Source organism: Pan paniscus, chromosome 2 (assembly GCF_029289425.2).
Source record: "Pan paniscus chromosome 2, NHGRI_mPanPan1-v2.0_pri, whole genome shotgun sequence".
NCBI lineage: Eukaryota > Metazoa > Chordata > Mammalia > Primates > Hominidae > Pan > Pan paniscus.
The window spans coordinates 40,539,449-40,552,912 of record NC_085926.1 but is presented as its reverse complement, the minus strand read 5'-3'; the positions used below and the strand labels follow the sequence as shown (position 1 = coordinate 40,552,912).

At 47.4% G+C, this 13,464-nt stretch overlaps 1 pseudogene; it reads left to right on the top strand.

The window, feature by feature from the left end:
* The first annotated feature begins 1,389 nt into the window (after nt 1–1,389).
* LOC129397511 (large ribosomal subunit protein uL18-like) lies at nt 1,390–4,561 on the top strand (annotated as a pseudogene).
* Nucleotides 4,562–13,464: the final 8,903 nt, after the last annotated feature.

Sequence of the window (13,464 nt, the reverse complement as noted above, 5' to 3'; positions counted from 1 at the left end):
ACCTGAAGCCAAAGCTATGCCTGGACTCCAATTATATGTACTTTTGCTTTTGCTCTCACGCTCTCTCTCTCTCTCTCTCTCTCCCTCTCTCTTTCTCCCTCTCTCTCTCTGTTGAGCCCCTGCTCCACCACAAAGAAAGATCCTGAAATAAGGATTGATAGGCAAAGAGTTTATTTGAGAAGTAATATTAGAAAACACCAGTAAGGTAATTAGAAAGTGAGGGCAAGAGAAGGCAGCCAGTAAAGGGTGCATCATTGAGCAAATAACTCCTAAAGAGCAACTTGGGGCCAGGCGCAGTGGCTCACGCCTGTAATCCCGGCACTTTGGGAGGCTGAGGCAGACAATTACTTGAGGCCAGGAGTTTGAGACCAGCCTGGCCAACATGGTAAAACCCCATCTCTTCTAAAAATACAAAGATTAACTGGGGGTGGTGGCGGGCACCTGTAATCCCAGCTACTCGGGAGGCCGAGGCAGGGGAATTGCTTGAACCCAGCAGGTGGAGGTTGCAGTGAGCTGAGATAGCACCATTGTGCTCCAGCCTGGGTGACAGATCAAGACTCTGTCTCTAAATAAATAAATAAATAAATATTAATTAATTAATTAGTAAAAGGCAACTTAGACTCATTCCCTCTCGGGAACTCTGGGAGACCTTGTGGAGGACACACCTCAGAGCCACACCATCCAAGAGGCAAAGGAGCTGGGGTATTCATCCCCCTCTCCTACCTATCCATATGTCAGGCTCTTTCCAGGGCTCATTGGTACCCTTCATTTTTGGACCCACTGTGAGAACAGACAAAGCAGACTCCTCAGGCAGAGTTGCAGGGGCTGGCAGTCAGCAGCCAAACTGGTGTGCACAGCATCAAGGAGGAATGGATGGGATATGTTTGCTTTGTATTGTTTGGGGTTTTTTTGTAGGACTTGGATGACTAAACTAGGCTTTCTGCCATTTTCAAAGGAAAAGCATCCTGATTAATATTAATATATGTAAAACTTCCACTCAATGAGAGGTCGTCCTATTTAACCCTAGAATGTTTCTGGGATAAAATATCCCTGGATTACTTCCTAAATCTACTCCCATCCCAGATATGACACCATCGTGGTACAGGAAAAACCTCCACCAATATCTTTTGTGCCCTGCACCCACACTGATCACAGCCAGCTTGATCATCATTGAGACCCCCTAGACTGGTAGAAGCAGCCAACCCTGAAGCTTTCCAACGTCAGTGGGTACTCCAGGAAACCAGCATCACCTTTATAGCTCCCTGCTCCATTTAATGTCCTGTGACCCAGTCACTGCTCTAAGCTAGGGTAACCACCCGCAGTAACCACAGTGGGCTACCAGCATGCTCAGAGGGCTCTTGGTAGCTGCCCAGAGCTCATATCTTCAACATGCCTCAGAAGAGGCAGAAACCTCCTGCCAAGGGAGCCAGGGAAACACTGGCCCCCAATCCTCCTATGGCAAAGGTCTGAGGGGCAGGGGCCAGGAATCCAAGCTGTAGCCATAACAATTCTCTCTCTCCCACCAGAGAAGGATGCCTGGGACAGAGGGAGGATGTGCAGTACATGTGTCGTCTCCTACAAGTTTGCTGCAAGGTGATAAATATCTTTTGTTTCTATTGTGAATGAGATCTTTCTTTTCCATTATTTTTTTCTAAGTGGCTACTGTTGGAAATAGGAAAGCTATTGATTTTTGTACATTTATTTTGTAACTTGCTGCCTTACTGAACTCTCATTATTTCTAATAGTTTTTCAGGTCAATTCTCCCAAAGGAAAAAAAAAGTTTAGGCGATGTGACAAAACTCATAAAAACGCATGAAATCAGCCACCACCATTCAATTTGTTCTAAGATGTATATAAAATCAAGGTAGAAATAAAATTCCACCTGTGCTACATGCAAACCATCTGTTCCCACCCACCCCACTGTCCTCCACCGAAAGGCTACTCCCCTGTGTTGAGAGGAAAGTCTTTGAGATCCAAACACAGAAAAGTCCTTTGCTGGAGTCAAATGGCCAAACTTCCCCCGTTCCTAGACTGTCAGGACCAGAGTGGATTCCCAAGCTGTGAGGAGAAGTCCAGGACAGAGGCTAGCTCTCTAAAACCTGACCCAGCGTGCTATCCATCACTCCAGCCACCTGCAGGCATCCAGTCACCCACTCTACCAGAAGTCTTCAAGCCTAACTGAGCACCTACTGTGTGCCAGGTTTGGGAATGCAAGAATACAAAAGGTCTAGTCCCTTCTTCAGACAACTTTCAAACACAGAACCTTCCCACAGATGTGCCAAATTTTGTTTTATCGGAATAAGCCTAGACAGTCTTCGATATACCCTTTATTATTGACTTTTCTTGTGGGATGTGGCAACACAGTCAACACTCTACCCAGACACCCTCCAATTCCTTTTACAGTTGCTGCGTGTTGCTCTCCTGGCCTCTGTGGGATCTTGTTTCTGCTGCCTGCACCTGCAACTCCTGTTAGAGGACTGCCCTCAGGTGGCTAGAGCTAGTTTGCCCACACCTGCAGAGATTGGAAATGCCTGGGAGCCAACATCCCCGCAAGGCAGCCCCAGGCCAGTGATTGACAGATGCAAGTGCGTCAGATTCCAAGATGTAACTCACACTTCAGAGCTCCCCTGAAGGATCAGGAGGAAGCTACCCCTGCAGGACTTCACTCTATCTCTCCCCCGGCCCTGCCTCGACTCCCTTACCAATCTCCCAAGGAGCGCTTCCTCAATGCATCACTTTCTCATAAGTCTTCCTCTCAGGAAGACACAGAGCAAACCTCTGACCTCCATTTCTATAGTTTTCCATCTGTCAGGTCAGCATAATTAGAAAGTCTCCTGAGAAAAAGATTAGAGTTCTATTATGAGTTAAATTGTGTTCCCCCAAAATTCATATGTTAAAGTCCTAATCCCTCAATGTGATTATATTTGGAGACAGAGCCCATAAGGAAGTAATTAAGGCAAGGTGGGGTCACAAGGAAGGGACCCCGATCCAATAGGATTAGTGTTCTTATAAGGAAAGACACCAACAGCTCACATGCTGGCTTGTGTTCTCTCTCTCTCTCTCTTTCTCTCTGTCTCTCTCTCTCTCTCTCTGCATGCACAAAGAAGAGGCCATGTGAGGAAGGACACAGCAAGATGGTGTCCACCTACAAGCCAAGAGAAAAGGCCACAGGATGAAACCTACATTGCCAGTACCTTGATCATGGGCTTTTGGCCTCCATAGTTGTGAGAAATAAATGTCAGTTGTTTAAGCCATCCAGTCGATGAATTTTATATGGCAGCCCAAGCTAATACAGATTCCTTCACCTGCTCTATGGCTTGGATCCTGGAAGAGCCTCCTCAGTTTTATTCAAGTCACCAAGATCTTGTTCCACAAAATAAAATTCCTGTGGCTCTGAGGACAAGTCTGCCTCACCCTATGAAAGATAAAATAAAATTGAAGCCATAGACCAGATGTTGGCAAACTTTTCCTGTAAAGGGCCAGGTAGTAAATATCTTAGGCTATGCAGGTACATGGTCTCTGTGGTAACTACTCAATTCTGCATTGTAGTGCAAAAGCAGCCACAGACCTGATTTGTAAATGAATGAGTGTGGCTGGGTTCCAATAAAACTTTATTTAGAAAAGCAGACCTCTGAGGCCTGTAGGTATGTTGAGCTGTGAACATGGGTCTCTGTTCTACAGGAGGGGTTTGCTAAAGTTGTCAAAAACAAGGCCTGCTTTAAGAGAAACCAAGTGAAATTCAGAAAATGATAGAAGGGTAAAAACTGAAGATTACACTTGGTGATACTGTATAAAAATAAGTACAACACACCCAAATACAGGATGATAGTTTGGTGACAAACAGAGATATCATTTGTCAGATTGCTTATGCCTGTATAGGAGGGGATATGATAGTCTGCACAGCTTAAGCATATGAACTGACAAAATATGGTGTGAAGGTTGGCCTGACACATTATGCTACAGCATATTGTACTGGCTTGCTGCTGGCCTGCAGGCTTCTCAGTAAGTCTGGCATGGTCAAGATTTATGAAGGCCAAGTGGAGGTGACCAGAGATGAACACAACGTGGAAAACATTGATGGTCAGCTGGGTGATTTTACCTGCTATTTGAAGGCAGGCCTTGCCAGAACCACCACTAGTAATAAAGTTATGGGGGCTCTGAAGGGGGCTGTGAATGGAGGCCTCTCCATCTCTCACAGTACACAATAACAGATTCCCTGCTTATGATTCTGAAAGCAAGGCATTTAATGCAGAAGTACATAGGAAGCACATCATGGGTCAGAATGTTGCAGATTACATGCATTACCTAATGGAAGAAGCTGAAGATCTTACAAGAAACAGTTTTCTCAATACATAAAGAACAGCATAACTCCATACATGATGGAGGAGATGTGTAAGAAAGCCCACGTTGCTATATGAGAGAATCCAGGTTATGAAAAGAAGCCCAAGAAAGAAGCTAAAGAGAAAAGGTGGAATCGTCCCAAAACGTCTCTTGCCCAGAAGAAACACTGGGTAGCTCAAAAGAAGGCAAGCTTCATCAGAGCTTGAGAACAGGCTGCTGAGAGCTAAACCGAGAAATTTTCTATGAGAATTTTTCAGATAAAGACAATAAATTTATTGACTAAGCTGCTAAAAGAGAAAAAGAAGGAAAGAAAAGCAGACTTCTCCAGGCAATTGTTTCCTGACCCCTACTACAAACTCTTTGACTTGGAAGGGAGTTGAGCAAACCTCAAATCCACCCCAGATTGTGAAGACAAGGACAAGCGCAGATGGTGGATGGGACTCCCCAGGGTCTCCCAGGGAGTTCATGGCAGTCAGACTAGAAATGGATACCTCTTCTCCTCGTTTCTCTTCTGTTGTTCAGAACTAAAGCTTAAGCAGGTGGGGCTGAATCGTAAAGGCTTCTGTGAATGTTGGTAATAGAGGGTGAAATGATGCTGCAGGAGGGGAAGGGAAGGACAAAAGTCAGCAAAAAGCCAGGTATTGAGACAGCCATCACCTGAGGATCTGCCTCCCAATGGGCAAGTCTGCCCCTCAACGACTATGAGGCAGTGATGATACTGACCCCTGAACTCCAGAACCCCATTGTTCTTCAAAGGAAGATGCAAGGCTGGCCCCTCCCCCAGCTGCTGAAGACCATGCTGAGGGGCCCAAGGGAAGAGGAGGCCAGTGGCTGAGCATTGTAGAGCAGTGGGTAAGGAGGGACGTTTGGTCTGCACCAACAATGTGACTGTAACGCTCACTTGCACAAGTGTGACTCAATTCATGCTCTCACGAAACTGTGCTTTAGGCATGAAGCTGGGGGCCTATTTTGAGACATCAGCTGCACAAACTTTAACCTGTGGCTTTATACTGAGAGAGGTAGTGTAGGGCTTGCAGCCTCTGGTCCCAGGAGAAGATAAAGGAGACTCGAGCAGTTGTCAGAACCTATGGTGCTCTCTCTCTCTCTCGTTACCTCTCGCTCTCTCTTGCTCTCTGTCTCCATTTGTTGCCACAGACCACCGGGCTCAGATGAGAGTCTCTCAACAGATGCAGGGAAGAGAGCAGCTGTTCACGGCAGTGGCCCTCCTAGTGCCTTGAGACTCCTCACAGCCCCACAAGGTTCCTTTCGGCCCTCTCAGAAGTCTGGCCACCCAGTATGAAAATCTCCCAAGTCAGAGCCTCAAGTTTTAAAGAAAGAAATTTACAGATGTGCAAAGAGAAAAGAAAAGGGGCCGTTTGGTCCCTAGCAGAGGACCGATTTTATTTGGAATTGTTTGACCAAGGAAACATGAACCAAACATACCACCAAGGAAAACATACTGCCAAGGAAAAATGAACCAAACATACCACCAGCACCCTAGAAACAGACTTTTTAAAATCTTCGTATCAACAAGATTTCGGCCTTCAATCATCTCAAATTAAATGGAACCTAAGCAGCAGGAGTGACTGTAGATATGTAGGGGAAAGAAAGGAGACGGGGAAAAAAAGCTTTGCATCACGTGACTTTTATGCTGCAGAAACTTAATGAGAAACACACCACATTTCCAGAACCCTCTTTCTAGTCAGGGCTCCCGCTGAGATAAAAGGTCACAAGAAGAGAAGGAGGGAGAGGGAGGGAGCGCCGGCGTGGAGCAGGGAGGCACTTTTACTGCAAAGTCGGGCCCAAATTTCATACAAGCTGCTATCGGGTCTGATAGTCTAGACTGATTATCTTCTTTGAATGCCAGATGTGAAGGGCTTGCATAAAAGAACTGCAAACATTACCCATTTAAAAACAAATCGACCCAAGCTGCATTCACTGCGCAAAGGAGAACTTTCCATCCCAGACTCTGCAGAGAGAGCCAAGCATCCGGGCCAGGAGACCTGGCCTAGGCGGTGCGTCCCGCTGCTGCCCCCTGCAGGCCATGAGGCTCAGGCTGGCCAGAAAGCAAGTCAAGTCCGGGGGCCAATGGCTCAGCCAGGCCTCTGCTCATCAGTGGAGGCTTTTTCTGTCCCTCCAGCTCAGGGTGGCAGGAGAATGCTCCTCTACAAGGTGCCAGGCTATAGCTGGAAGACTGAGCTGGGCCTGGGCCTCAGCGTTACACACATTGTCCCGTTCAACCATTAACCCTGCAAGGTAGAGACGTCAATCCCTTTCACAGGTGAAAAATTGAGAAGTTAAGAGATTTACCCATTGGATGCAACTGGCTTATCCAGTTTTGGTATTGGACACTGGTGCTCCTTCCGTGGCCCTATGTGCGGTTGGCCGTCAACACCAAGATCCTCTCCTCAGGGAAGATGGAATGATAGAACTGCAGCTCCAATACCCAAACTGGACCATACCAGCCCGGAAGACACCCGGCCCATAGGGCCAAGCTAGGAGTAGGGCGGCAGGAGGTATCTTCCCATCCCTCAAGCTGGGTGTGGTCCTGGATTAGGGGTCTTTACCCCTGCTGGGCAGTTAGGAGAGGCTTCTTGATCCCAGGCCCCTGCAGAGTACCAGGCCCTGAGCCAGGGCTCGGGAAAATTTGTAGAGCGAGAAACATCCTGATCACACTATGGCCTCTGGAATCTCCTGACGGCCCTGCATTTCTCCACCAGCCCTGGCCGCTTTGGGTTGTGTCTCCGCACACAGGGACTGACTCTGTAAACACCATGCCAACATAACCTCTGACCAGGCACTTCCGATTTGGCTGCAGCTACAACTCAGTGCCAGACACTCAGGATCAGTGACCTTCAGAGGGGGCTGGGCTTGCAAGGGCCTTCCAAGTGATCCGTGTTTAATCTAGTGTGAAGGACCTCCAGCCTTGCTGCTTCAGGCAAGGCCAGCGCTCCTCTGGGCCCTCTGGCCTGCCTAGTCCTGGCTGTCACAGGAACGACCAGACACTCCTGAGGGCGTTTGGTTTTCTGCCAGGGTTGTTAGTTTAAGACTCTGTGGTGTACCTTTGGGTTTTCCTTCCTTTTCTGAACCCTCCTAAGTGGCCCACTTACCTCTCAAGCAAGGCAAAGCTGCTTTGCTGTCTTCCACCTCTGGAGTTTTTTTGTTTTTTGTTTTTTGTTTTTAAGACAGAATCTCATTCTGTCACCCAGGCTGGAGTGCAGTGGCGCAACCTCAGCTCACTGCAACCTCTGCCTCCCAGGTTCAAGAGATTCTCCTGCCTCAGTCTCCCAAGTAGCTGGGATTATAGGCATGTGCCACCATGCCCAGCTAATTTTTGTATTTTTAGTAGAGACGGGGTTTCACCATATTAGTCAGGCTGGTCTTGAACTCCTGACCTCAGGTGATCCACCCGCCTCGGCCTCCCAAAGTTCTGAGATTACAGGTGTGAGCCACCGTGCCCAGTCCCACCTCTGTGATTTTGCACAAGCTGCTCCCCTGCCTGGAAATTCTTCTACCCCTTCTTCATGTGGCTGACTCGGACTTGTCAGACAACTCTTGCAACTTCCTCCCTCTCCTGCATGCCCCTGCTCTGAGCTCCCACCTCACCCCCACCTGTGTATTCCTATGACATTTACTTCCCCACGCAGTTGTTCACCACTGTCCTGTCTTCCCACATAGAGTCAGGTGTAACACGCTCAGCAAAGATTTGGCTGATTCCCTGATTGCTTTTCATCTGCACATGACCACCCCTGTCTTCAGGGACCCAAACTTGCTGCATTGGAAACTGGGACTTGAGACCTGTCTACAGGTCTAAATACTTGCCTTTGGGTTTGTTCTGGGAGGAGAAGTTCCCTTCTGGCCCCACTCCCTCCCCTGGGTGGCCAAGGAAAGGAGCCAACTGTATCATTCCAGTGTGATTTGGCCAGAGGTGCCGATGGGGCCCAGGGGTGGGGTGACAGGCCCAAGGAGGTGTCACTGAGCTATGGATCCAGGTCCACCCTGGCCTGTCTGACCCACTAGAGCTTCCTCCTCCTGGAAGGGTTGGCAGAGGTTATTCCTGTATGTAGCTGGGAGCTACAGGAGGGCTCCTCACAGAGCTGCAGTTGCTTTTGTTTCCCCCTGGAACAGCTGCCTGGAGAATCTGGCTCAGAGAAGTTTGTCTATCATTCTTGAGTAAACCATAAGGACAGCAGAACAATGTGTCAGTCATTTACACCTCAATGAAAACAAATGAATAAGATCCAGTCTTTGAATCCCAGATCTTAGGACCAAAGGGGACCTTAACAACCAATGCCCTTTCTGTCTAGCTGGCTTCCTTCTTTTCATTCAGTGCTGGTGCTATAGCTTGATACATTTATAAAACATACCTCCTGCCCCTCCCCCTTTGCACAGCCCCCTACTATTCTCATCAATTTAGAATTTGAGCACTAACCATGAACCTTGTAAAAACAGGCATCCCTTCATGAAATTACAAAAAATGAAAAAGCCCCAGGTCCAATGCCATTTGCTCCCTGCCCAGCTCCTGGATGAAGCTCTGTGACCTGGGAGGCTCCTGAACACCCTTTGGCCCTTTGACAGGAGAAGGGAGGGAGGGTGCATCACGAGCTTCCTTTCTGGCCCAAGGTTGGAGGTGATGACCCTCAGGCAATGAGAAGGCTGCTACCATGAAGAAAAGTGTCTTGCATTTTCTAATTCACCATGCCTAGTGTGACTTCAACCAACAGCACCCAAATGGATCAATGACAACTATATCCTGGAGGTGTCCCTATGCTTAACAGAAGGTTAATGGTGCTTAGGAGTGGAGGGACCCCTTACTTTTTCCTCATCCCTGCAAAGGCAACACCCACCCTCCCTACAGCAGGACACACAGAGAGTAGGGCTCACCCATTCTGCTCTCCCAGCTCCCCTCAATCTTCCTTCTCTCTTCTGCTCCATCCCAGAAGAGAGAAGTAGATGGGGCGTGGAGAACAGCTGGGCCCAAGCAAGGGCCTTGAGGCTGGAGGCGAATACAAAGGGAGGTGAGAACCACAGGGAGAACTACTTTTAAGCCTCCATCTGGTAACAAATGAAAATGTGGAAAGTAAGGCACATGGATTTCCATTGCAGCAACGTGTCTTTGAGCAGGAGAGGCCATCTGTGGGTAGTAGTGAGGCCCCTGATTTCAAAGTTTGAAGCAACGAACCTGCATTTCAAGCCCCCTTTGCCATAAACTAGCCTGCAAGAGATATAGAAGCACCTGCCTTACAGGATATGGGAAGATTTCTGAATGACAAACTACTTAGAACCATGCCTCGCACATGAAAAATGCTGTCTAGGAGGAGGAGGAGGCATAAATAGCACAACAGAGGACTTGGCACCGTAAGTGGAGCCGCAATAAGCATATAGAGCACTTCCCAGTTTGCAAAGCCCTCTTGGTTCTGTTCTTACATGTGTTGCTCACAGCAGCCCTACAAGGCACAAGCTGTCCCCACATCACAACATGAAAACACTGACATTGTGAAATGACAAGAGATTTGCTAGTCATTCACATGGATTTCCCAATGGATATCAAAACAGGGCACCAGGAAAGGAGAAAAAGAGAATAGGTCTGATGAGCCCAAGCAGAATTTTGCCACAAGGAAATTTAGAAAGATGCTTCCTTGCCAGTTGGCATCATGCATGTTTTGGGGTCTTGTAGGGCCAGTGTTGTGTTTTACACATGTGGGAAAAAGGTGAGGTACCATAATCATTTCAAAGTCCAAATACAGCTGTTTGTGTACCCCCACAGATAAATGCAGGCAAAGCAAAGGTAAGAACCCAGGCTCCTAATTCCAGCTTCCCTGATGGTTTCAGGGCACAGAGACCTCATGGAGCCAACAATGACATTCAGCCCAGGATTTGCAAATGGACCTAGGCAGATCTTAGCAGGCCTGCAAGTGGGATTGTCATCCTGCTTGTGTCCAAGGCCTCCTGCCTCCATCCTGGTTTCTGTTAGAGATGTGAGCACAGTCACCTACCCTCTGTGCTAATGCAGCCTCTGCCAAACCCTTAAACTGAGGGCTTATGCCTGCATCTGAGCTCCACCTAGTGGCAGATGTTGGGCATGGCGTCCAAGTATGCGTTTCCTTTCAGGACCACCCCCCTCCATTTAGAGTCGTATAGTGTAAAATAGACACTTTTGACTCAGCACATCTGTGACCTGGACCCTTTGTGACCATATTCATATAACCTTCCCTTTGCTGGTCCCTTAGCTTTATGTATGCTGGGCAGCCTGAAGGCATTAACCTGGCCAATTGTAAACCTAGCCAGAGATTGTGTGAGCATCCTTCCTACTCCCCTTAAAGCCTTCGGCTCTATGATGTTCCAAAGGCGTGATTTGGGCTGACCTAGCAGCCACATGGCATAATGGAAAGAATACAAAAGTAGGGATCCAAAGACATGAGTTCTAATTCCACCATCTCAACTAGAGAGCTGGATGGACTTGGATAAGTCATCCAAGTGCCCCAAATCCACTTTCCCATCAGTAAAACTGGGATAACAATACCCATCATTGACATCACATGTTGTGACATATGTGCTAAACTGACAGGTGATACTTCTCAGCAAGAAGCCAGCATATAATTCAAGAGAGTTTCTACACATTTTTAAGAAATGGGTAGCAATCCGTGTGCCCGGTTCTTCCTTGCCTTTGCACATGCTGGTTTCTCTGCCAGACGTGCCCTTATCCCCACTCCTCCCAGCTAACTCCTCCCTCATGCACTAGGGTGAAAGTCTTCCCTCATCCTACTTCACCTTGCCTCTGGGCTCCCTTAATATACTGTTAGGGGGTTCATCACCCTTTGTTGTACTCATTTGCTTCTTGTGTCTTTCCCCAACTAAACTGCATCCTCTTGGAGGGCAAGGAGTGTGTCTTGTTCACTCTTGTATCACTGCTGCCCAGCACGAAGCCCAATATATGGTAGGCTTTCAATCCTCCTTTGTGTGGAATGACTTAAAAAGTGAACTAAATAAACAAGCGGTACTGCAGGCTCCTGAAGATTCCTCCTATGTATTCTTTCAGAGTCCTACTTGTTTTAGATCTGCAGTTCACCTGGAATTGAGTTTGGTGTATGTGTGAGGCAGAGATAAAGACAGACTTTTTATATTTAGATATACAATACACCCAACACTGTTGTTTTAAAAAAACAACCTGGTCAGTCACAGTGGCTCACACCTGTAATCCCAGCATTTTGGGAGGCCAAGGCGGGCCGATCACCTGAGCTCAGGAGTTTGAGACCAGCCTGACCAACATGGAGAAACCCCATCTCTACTATAAATACAAAATAAGCTGAGTGTGGTAGTGTGCGCCTGTAATCCCAGCTACTTGTGAGACTGAGGCAGGAGAATAGCTTGAACCCGAGAGGCGGAGGTTGCAATGAGCCAAGATAGCGCCATTCCACTCCACCCTGGGCAACAAGAGCAAAACTCCATCTCAAAAAAATAAATAAAATAAATAATACAACCTTTCACCACTATACTGTAGTGTCACCTTTGTCATAAATCAGGTGGCTATATAGGTGTTTTTCTGGTTTCTGGACTACCTGTTCTGTCCCATTGGTCAGTTCATCATCCTGCCTCCTAAGGCAAAGACCCTGCTACAGGCCAGGTGTGGTGGCTCACACCTGTAATCCCAGCACTTTGGGAGACCGAGGCGGGTGGATCACAAGGTCAGGAGATTGAGACCATCCTGGCTAACACGGTGAAACCCCGTCTCTACTTAAAAAAAATACAAAAACATTAGCCAGGTGTGGTGGCAGGTGCCTGTAGTCCCAGCTACTCGGGAGGCTGAGGCAGGAGAATGGTGTGAACCCGGGAGGCAGAGCTTGCAGTGAGTAGAGATCGCGCCACTGCACTCCAGCCTGGGCGACAGAGCGAGACTCCGCCTCAAAAAAAAAAAAGACCCTCCTACATATTTACCCTGTGCAAATAAATAACAAAATGTAAGCCAATAACAACTTGATGCAACACCATGCCCACTTGAAAGCCCTGAGCTGTGGCAGTCGAAGGAGGTAAGCTCCAGGCTGTAAGCGGAGGCTACAGGTGAGCAGGAAGCCTAGGGTCCAAACCAGGAGATGGCTATCAAGGAATAGAAGGTTGCAGCCAGCTCTGAGAATCTGTACACCTCATAGGAATGAACAAGGGGTGGACTGTCAGTTTAACAAGCAGAAAGGCAAGTTGGGGAACCAAGTCAGGGGAAGCTCAGGCATTGCCTTAAATTCCTGACAGGAACCAAGGGAATTGTGCACCGCCCTGGGCGGAATTCACTGGCCATTACTGCTATGGTATCTAGTTCTTACCCCTACAGGCAGCTCTTAGGGAAGATCTGCTGAGTAGCTCAAGGTATCAGGAGGCTTCTGACAGCTGGGGCTTGGAAAACTGCAGAGAATCAGGAAGAGAGAGATGCTGAGAAAGCCTCAATTTCTGTGTACCTTCATTGGGAAACTCAGGTAAGTGAAGAGGTCCCAGGTGGGGACTATGAGGATCTCTGTGGCACCTGGCCCTCCTAAAGGACCAGCTGTCACTCAGCATCAGACAAGTATTGCCACATAGAAATGAGGCCCAGGGTTGTCAGCTCTTTCAGTTTTCCAAGAGAAGCTGCAAATCCAAACTTATATGCACAATTTTTAAGTACCGGTAGCTAATCTTTTAAAGTTGTAAACACTGTGAGCTATAAAACCCATCTACAGATCATATCTAACCATATCTGATTTAGTATCTAATTGGTATCTTTGAAACCAATGGAGGGAGAAACAAATTCTGGTATTCTTAAGTCCTGGGTGAACCTACAGTGTTGTTCAGATATCAGGAGGAGAGTGTGGAAGAGGTGTCCACTAGAACCTAAGAAAATTTACTGTGAAAATGACTGAGAAGAAAAAAAAATGTGGTCCCCTGCTGGGTTACTTTTCTGAGTATAATTGCATTTTAATAATCTGGGACTGATTCCGGAGGTAATAATTGACTGGTTCTCACATTGGGTTTGTGTTGATTATTTTGGAAAATGTGTCAAAGCTTATTTTATTTTCCAATCTTGTACTACTGTAATGAAAATTCATTACCAACAGAGCTTTCTGAACTGGAAATGAAGAAATTGAAAATACGCATCTG